Below are 6,741 nucleotides of genomic sequence, written 5' to 3' on the forward strand. Positions count from 1 at the left end.
TTGCCAAAGACGCGTTGCGATGAGGGTTTCTTGGGGTTGGAAGTGTTGTGTTTTTCGGCCACGCAGTCAAGAAGAAGAAGATGAAGTTCGATGGCGAGAAATAGATCCAGAAGGGATGCGAGTATTTCCTAATGGTACACCGTGGATGGTAGTTGCAGAAATTGACTCTTGCCCTGAACAAACTAAGCCAAGTTACTGCTTGTACCTTGATTGTCACGATGAAATCGATGAAATCGGTAGGCACGAGTCTCCTTCCTGAGTGTGGAAGACTTCTCTCCTCTGTCGACTCAGCAGGTAGATGGCTGAGGGTGATTGCCGTCAGCTGGATGAGCGGGGATTGAGGTTGTGCAGCCGCCTCTTCTTGTGCAGCTTTCTAAGTGGAAGTCACCCAGGCAGTCACAACCTGAGGTGAAAACAGGTAATGACAGAAGTGAGGTAAGCACTTCTGCCGTGGATGGCAGGACTTGAGGTCTCTAAGGAAGGCACCAGCAACAGAAGGCACTTGCACCCTCGACCAGCACTCTTCCCTCCTTCCTGTTCTCTCACTCTGCACCCTTTGTCTGGCTGCTTCTCTCCTTTGACAGTCTGCTTCTGCCTGCGAAGAAGTCAAACCTCGATTTCGTTGTCTTTCTCTCAATCGCCCAACTCCAAGATGACTCGGATCCCTTGACGAAGCCCGGCAGGTCGGTTTGAGAGTTGTCGAGAGACGCTGCCAAGATATCTGCGATGCAGTTATTCTTGGAAATCAACAACGGGCGGGTCTGATATCTCTAGTGTCCGTCGGAGAGTCTCAGTCTTGGTCTCAGCCGCAGCCGCAGCCTGCCATCTATAGGTGGCTCAAGGACGGATGTAACCAGGGAACGCGAAGATCAACGTCGTTGTCGTCCAGGTCTTGAAACGACGGGGGCCAAATCGGGACCAAACAAAGAAACAACAAGAAGACGAGACCCTATCGGATCGTCTGGCGTCTTTGATCAATGGATGATGCGTCTGAAGGCCAAGAGCTTCTGGAAACGGTCCGAACAGTGGATATGGGCGCGGCCGGCACGGGAATGAAGCATCGGAAAATCAGAAAATTTGACTCCTTTGACGATCCAGCTCCCCGGCGCCCCGGCCCTCAGTCCAGGCACAATTGCAGGGAACCAGGTCCCTGCATCGAATCGAATCGCAGCGCAGCACAGAGCAGAGCCGCTGGCGGACATCCATCCCAGCAACTGCCACCCAGTGCCACCCACCTTATCGATAAGCTGTTTTTAGCGGATCGCTAAAGCACCTCGGTGCCACGGCGAGAGTCCAACGCGGATCATCCACATCAGCGTCCAGCGGCTGTGGAGCTGCTCTCTGTTTTGTAACTGCACCTGGGTGATTCTGCTGCAGTTGCGAGCGTTTCTGCTCTTTCCGTTTTTGGACTTCTTTCGCACCTGTCAGTGGAGTTTCGGTGTTCGTGAACACTCAGAGCAGGCGGCGGCCGGACACTGACCAGGGCCCATCTACCTACCTGCCGGATGGAGGATGAAGAAGCATCTCGGCGCCAAAAGTAAACAAGAATGGAGTTTGAGGCGGGCAGGCGGGGAGAGGCAACAAGCTTGGGGGGGACGTCGCCCGCTGCTGCTGTCGCTGAAACTGTCTTGGCTCATCGAGATGAACGGCACGAAACCTCACCAAAAAAGACTCAGCAATGCTCAGGATCGAGTCTCTCGCCATCAGAAGCCGACGCATTCCCCGGCTTCCTTGGTTGAGCTCCAGGCCTTCAACAAGAGAGCAGAGCTGTTCCTGCTATCGGACTACAACAGTTTACCGTTCCTGGATTGTCTCACAACAGCTCCAAGCAGAGCTTGTCACGCTGATCCTCAAGTGTCTCATTGGCCATCCAACATTTGACGACAGAAAGTCTCTCAAGTCAGACAAACTCTTGTTTCCCCCGGGAGCACCAGCGCCGCTCAGCATTGCAGCTTAGAAATGCAATCGTCCAACGCCAATTCAACCCCACGTGTGGAAGCCCCGTCGCCTAGTCTTCAATCTCCGATGACGGCACTCCATGCGGCGAACCTGTTCTCCCCCGCCAGCCACGACTGCAAGTCATTGCTAACCGCTCTTGCTAATTGCCTCTGCGTTGCTGGTGTTGCGCCGACTTTCGGCAGACTCCCCTCACCAGCCCCTAGAGACTCGACCTGAGTGACGCCTTTGCGTTCGCAGATCCAGCAGGCATTCCTTGTGCTCTTGGCGAAACTAGGCTCACTGGTTGGTCCACAGCTTGAGAGCAGATCGTGGGATTTTCCAGCAAGCGACGGCACGGTCTGCCGTGGACCCCTCGCGATGGACGCGGAGTCGGTGGCGGGAAAGGAATAGCCTGCTTGCTCCGACATGCTACCTGTACGAACAGCCCTCTCCGCCAGATAAAAGGAGGGTCAGCGGCGGCGCCGCGGCATCCATCAGCATGAGGAGTGCTAATGAGGCCCGCGCCGCCGGCGCCTGAAGCATGGAAGCAATCAATCAGCCTCTGCTCCCCACAATCTGATATTGAGGAGTTCAGGAGGGAAGCTCCGTTGTCTCTGCTGCAGTCTGCAAGCTGCAGTGTAACAACGACGCTGCTTCCATCGACAAGCCTGGAGTGGGGGTTCTGCGCCAAATTCCTCCTCCGTCATTCATGCCCAGACCTTGTTCTGAACGAAGCATGAAGACAACCTGGCAGCTCTGCGCCTTGAGCGGTGATTGGCTGGCACGTTTGGGTTACCAGTTACCATTGGCATGGCACAATTACGCTGTGCTTGATGGTGTTGGGTGTAAGACTCTGGCCTCGACTCGAGGCAGATGGCATGGCGTTCTCATACTTTGGCGGCACATACGGGTCGACATCCTGCCGTTTCTGCAAGCTATGCAGGCGGCACAGGGAAGCCGACTTTCTTGACATCACCGCCCAGACCGAAGGGTTGGCCATTCTGGCAGCAACGGCGACAAGGCAGGCTTATTGGTGTTCAGCACTTGACACTTCACAATGACAGACAGCCTGCTTCCTGGGGACTGGAGTCTCCAGAGGTCCACTCCACATCGAGTCGAGAACGACCAGGGATTCGTTCGATGAGGGGTTCACGCCCACAGTTCACCGAGACGCAGCGGACCCTCATCTGGAGCGGATCTCCGGGGCGTGGAGGGTTTTGCCAGCCTCCGGACTTCGGGGTGGTTCCGAGGTCAGCCCAAGCGCTAGTTGAGTTGTCGCGACGCCAACGAAATATGCAATGACTATTATCACCGGCACGCGACTCCAGGAGATGGTGTGTCAAATCATGCTGTGTATCCCATCCCTCTCAGCGAGCGACTGACTTGTTGAGAGGGTGGTCGGAGACACACTGCAACACCGCATAGGGCAGATGACAGCACCAGCTGCTGAGAGTATAATCTTGCCCTAACTCAAACGAATTGGAGGCGAGAGGTATAGAAAGATAAGCTTTTGGTGGGCTTGAAGGCGTGTTGGCGAGGCTCATTGTGAGTGGCCTCTTTACCACAGCCTGGCTGATGGCTGGAATGCTTGAGAGAGTTGAGACGGTTTACTAGCCATCGACGCCGGCACCAGTTGGCAGTTGATTCAGGAGACAGACTTGGCGGCCGGTGCTGGAAGACTGAGTCGTGAAACATTGAGTGGGAGGGGAAGTGGGAAGCGCAGATGGATCGACGGGGTATCTCCGACACGCCCGGTGAATAAGACCGCCTCATCTCTTGAACGAGTGAGCAACAAGAGCGAGAGCGCCTCAATGAGCCAAGAACGCAGTACGTCGCAGTGCTATTTGCAGGCTGCGAGCTGTAGCAGGCCGTACTGTATGCACTGGGGGAAACACCAGGCACACGGATGCGAGAACAGACACGACAGACGGCACGGAGCCTGACCCAGGCAGACGGGGAGAGGGTCCCGGCCGTCAAGACGATGTTTGGGCTTATTTTGGACGACGGGAGGTGATTGTTGAGGTTTGCGTCGGGCGCGGCGCACGGAGGATGGCGCTGGCTGACATCCATGACATGGCCAGACGGTGGACGTTAGGACTGGGCATGGGCATGGCACTACATCAGAGGGCGTGGACGAACTGGCCCCAGGCATTGGACAAGAGACGAGAGACGGGACAAAATACCAAACGCCAGCGGCCATCAAGAGCCGCAGTGATTACCTGGGATAAGGAAATGTTCCGTTTTTAACAGCAGCTTTCCAACAGGCATTGTATGATTTCACCGTCGACGCATCAGCTTGACCGGGCCTGAGGTTGAGGCCTTGACTCTGGCTGGGGACCATGTTCGCAGAGGAGAGATGAGATGCCCAGCTCGAGGCTGTTACAGCATCACTTGAGCTCGGCCGTACCCAGACGATCTCATCTTTCTTCTCATGCACGGCGTCTACGTAAACCACCGCGGAAGAAGGGCCGGTTGAGGTGGCCTGGGAATAAGGTATATCGCCCAGCAACAATGATACAACAGCGCAGCGTCTGGTCGCAAACACGCGAAATGACCTCAGGAAAGGTGGAAAGTGGAATGCTGGCAATCAACCAAGGTCGAGCTTCAGGCCGTAAGCGGAACGGGGGAGCGATTGCAAGTCCCCTCACCTCGCCTCACCTCACTCCCGCGGGTACGGGTACGTTGTGGTGAGTCCACTTTGATTGACATTCGCAACCGCTCAAGGCGCAGAGACAGCAGGAGCAGGGCTCAGGTATTCGTGGATATTCTGCCGCTGTCCATCACGTATATCCGCCCCGGTCGCCCCCTGTGGTGTTCCCCGTCGGCCTGATTGGATCTTCCATTGATACCGTGTTCCAGTAGTTGTTTGTTAGCTGGCACCGGTGTGAAAAAGAAGATGTTGACGGGAAACGCGTGGCTCGTCTACGACGCCCAGACGCCGCGTTTGACAAGTCCACCACTCGGTCTAAACCACTTTGCTAGAGAAGGAAAAAAAGATAGGGCCAAAATAAAATAAAATCAAACGACTCGAACCACCAAACGCGCCAAACCCCCGGCATGGACTTGTCCCTCCATCCCGCGCTGGCTAATCCCAGGGCTCCGGTGCCACAGGAAAGGCGTTGGACAGGGTACCGCTCGCGGGGGGAACCTGAGCAGGCTGGCGATACCCTGGACTTGGAATGGAATTGGCAAAAACCGAAAGGGCCATCGGCGACCGGCCACCGAGCATGCAGCTCCTGGGCCCCAGTCTGCGTGCGCCCCCAAGGGAGAAGGACCCCACTGAGGGAACGTCTCTAGAAGGCCGACGCGCCGTCGGTGCAGGGCACTTTGGGGCGCTATGTGAGTGAGAATGGATGTGCGCGCCGATTCGATGGAATTGGTGGTGGGAGGGATCGAGGTTGTGTGAGGCGAGGTGAGAAATGAAGAAGGCTTCGATTTCCAGGTGCCTTCTTGATGTGAGTGAATGTGTCATGGCAAGAGGTCCCCTAAAAGGCACCTTCCGTTCTGACTTCCGGGAAAGTACCTACCTTGCCAAGTCTGTTCTTGATACTACGACCTGTCGAGTTTAGCCTCCGTGTTCAGGTTCGGCTCGGATCTGGCTTTCTCACGCTTCACGCCTCACTCCCGACGCTTTCCCACCCCCAAAGACACCCTTCCTGAGGCACCACCAGGACTAGGAAAAGATCCAACAGAGACGGGAGGTCAGGGCAGGGCATCTAAATCAAGGGCAATTCTAATAATTCACCTCGACTCACCATACCACCCCATCCAACAACTTCTGGGGCTTGCTGCAGACCTCACACTCATACTCTCAGTCGACTGGAGTCTGGAGAGAGATATTTATCGGTCCTTTCCTCTTCCTCCATCTCGGGGCTCCATCGCTCTGACCCCTCTTCTTTTTGCTTCTGTACTTTAACCACCTAGATCCCGTCCGTCCCGACCTTTGCATCTTTTTTTTCAAAGTCTTACATCCTTTCAGGTCATCACGAACACTGCCTGCCTGTCTTACAGCTTACCGGCCTGAACATCGACTCGACTTACATCTTTGTGTCATCATCACCTCGACGACATCTACCTAGCAACTGCTCGAACATACCTGGACACCGCGCCCTGCCTGTTGTCCACTGACACGCTTCGCTTCCCTGTCCGGGTCCCCTCTCAACAACTTTTTTTTTCCTCTCTAGGGCTCCAGGGCTCTCTGCTGGCTCTGCCCAGACCACCAAAAAGTGCGAACCCTTGCGCGCTAAGGCACGAGCTAGCCATCCAGGACGCCACATTTCATCACCCACGTCGGACAGCTCGACCAGCTTCCCCATCCCTGCACCGCCATTGGGTGCAGCCCTCACTGTTCCCCTCCGTCCTCGAAGCGACCGAGATTTAGCAGAGCGAACCCGCAAACCCGCCAACGCTCTAGGTGCCTTCCATTGCCTTACGCTCTGCACGTAAACGGCAGGCCCGGTCTCACACACCCTGCTGTTAGTGGGCTGTGACTGTGTGACTCCTACCACTGCAGTCCACGGCACCAGACCCTTTGGGCTTTTAGATACCGTACATTCGCCAGCCCGGTCTACCTACCACTTCTACTTCGAACATTATTCTCCATGCCTTCCGCAATCTTCCCTTATAGTCCAGGTTCGTGAGCGCCTTGAAGTTAATTGAACATCCTCCCTTCCGTCCCGGTCGATATCCTTCCCGCCCGAAAAACACATCCGTTCAGAATCATCCCGTTGTTGACTTTTCGTTTTCCGAGAAAAAGACCTTGGCCTTATACAGGCTAAGCAATCTGCTCTGGCGAAGCTGGCA

This window comes from Colletotrichum karsti, assembly GCF_011947395.1.
Source record: "Colletotrichum karsti strain CkLH20 chromosome Unknown Scaffold10, whole genome shotgun sequence".
NCBI classification, from domain to species: Eukaryota; Fungi; Ascomycota; class Sordariomycetes; order Glomerellales; family Glomerellaceae; genus Colletotrichum; species Colletotrichum karsti.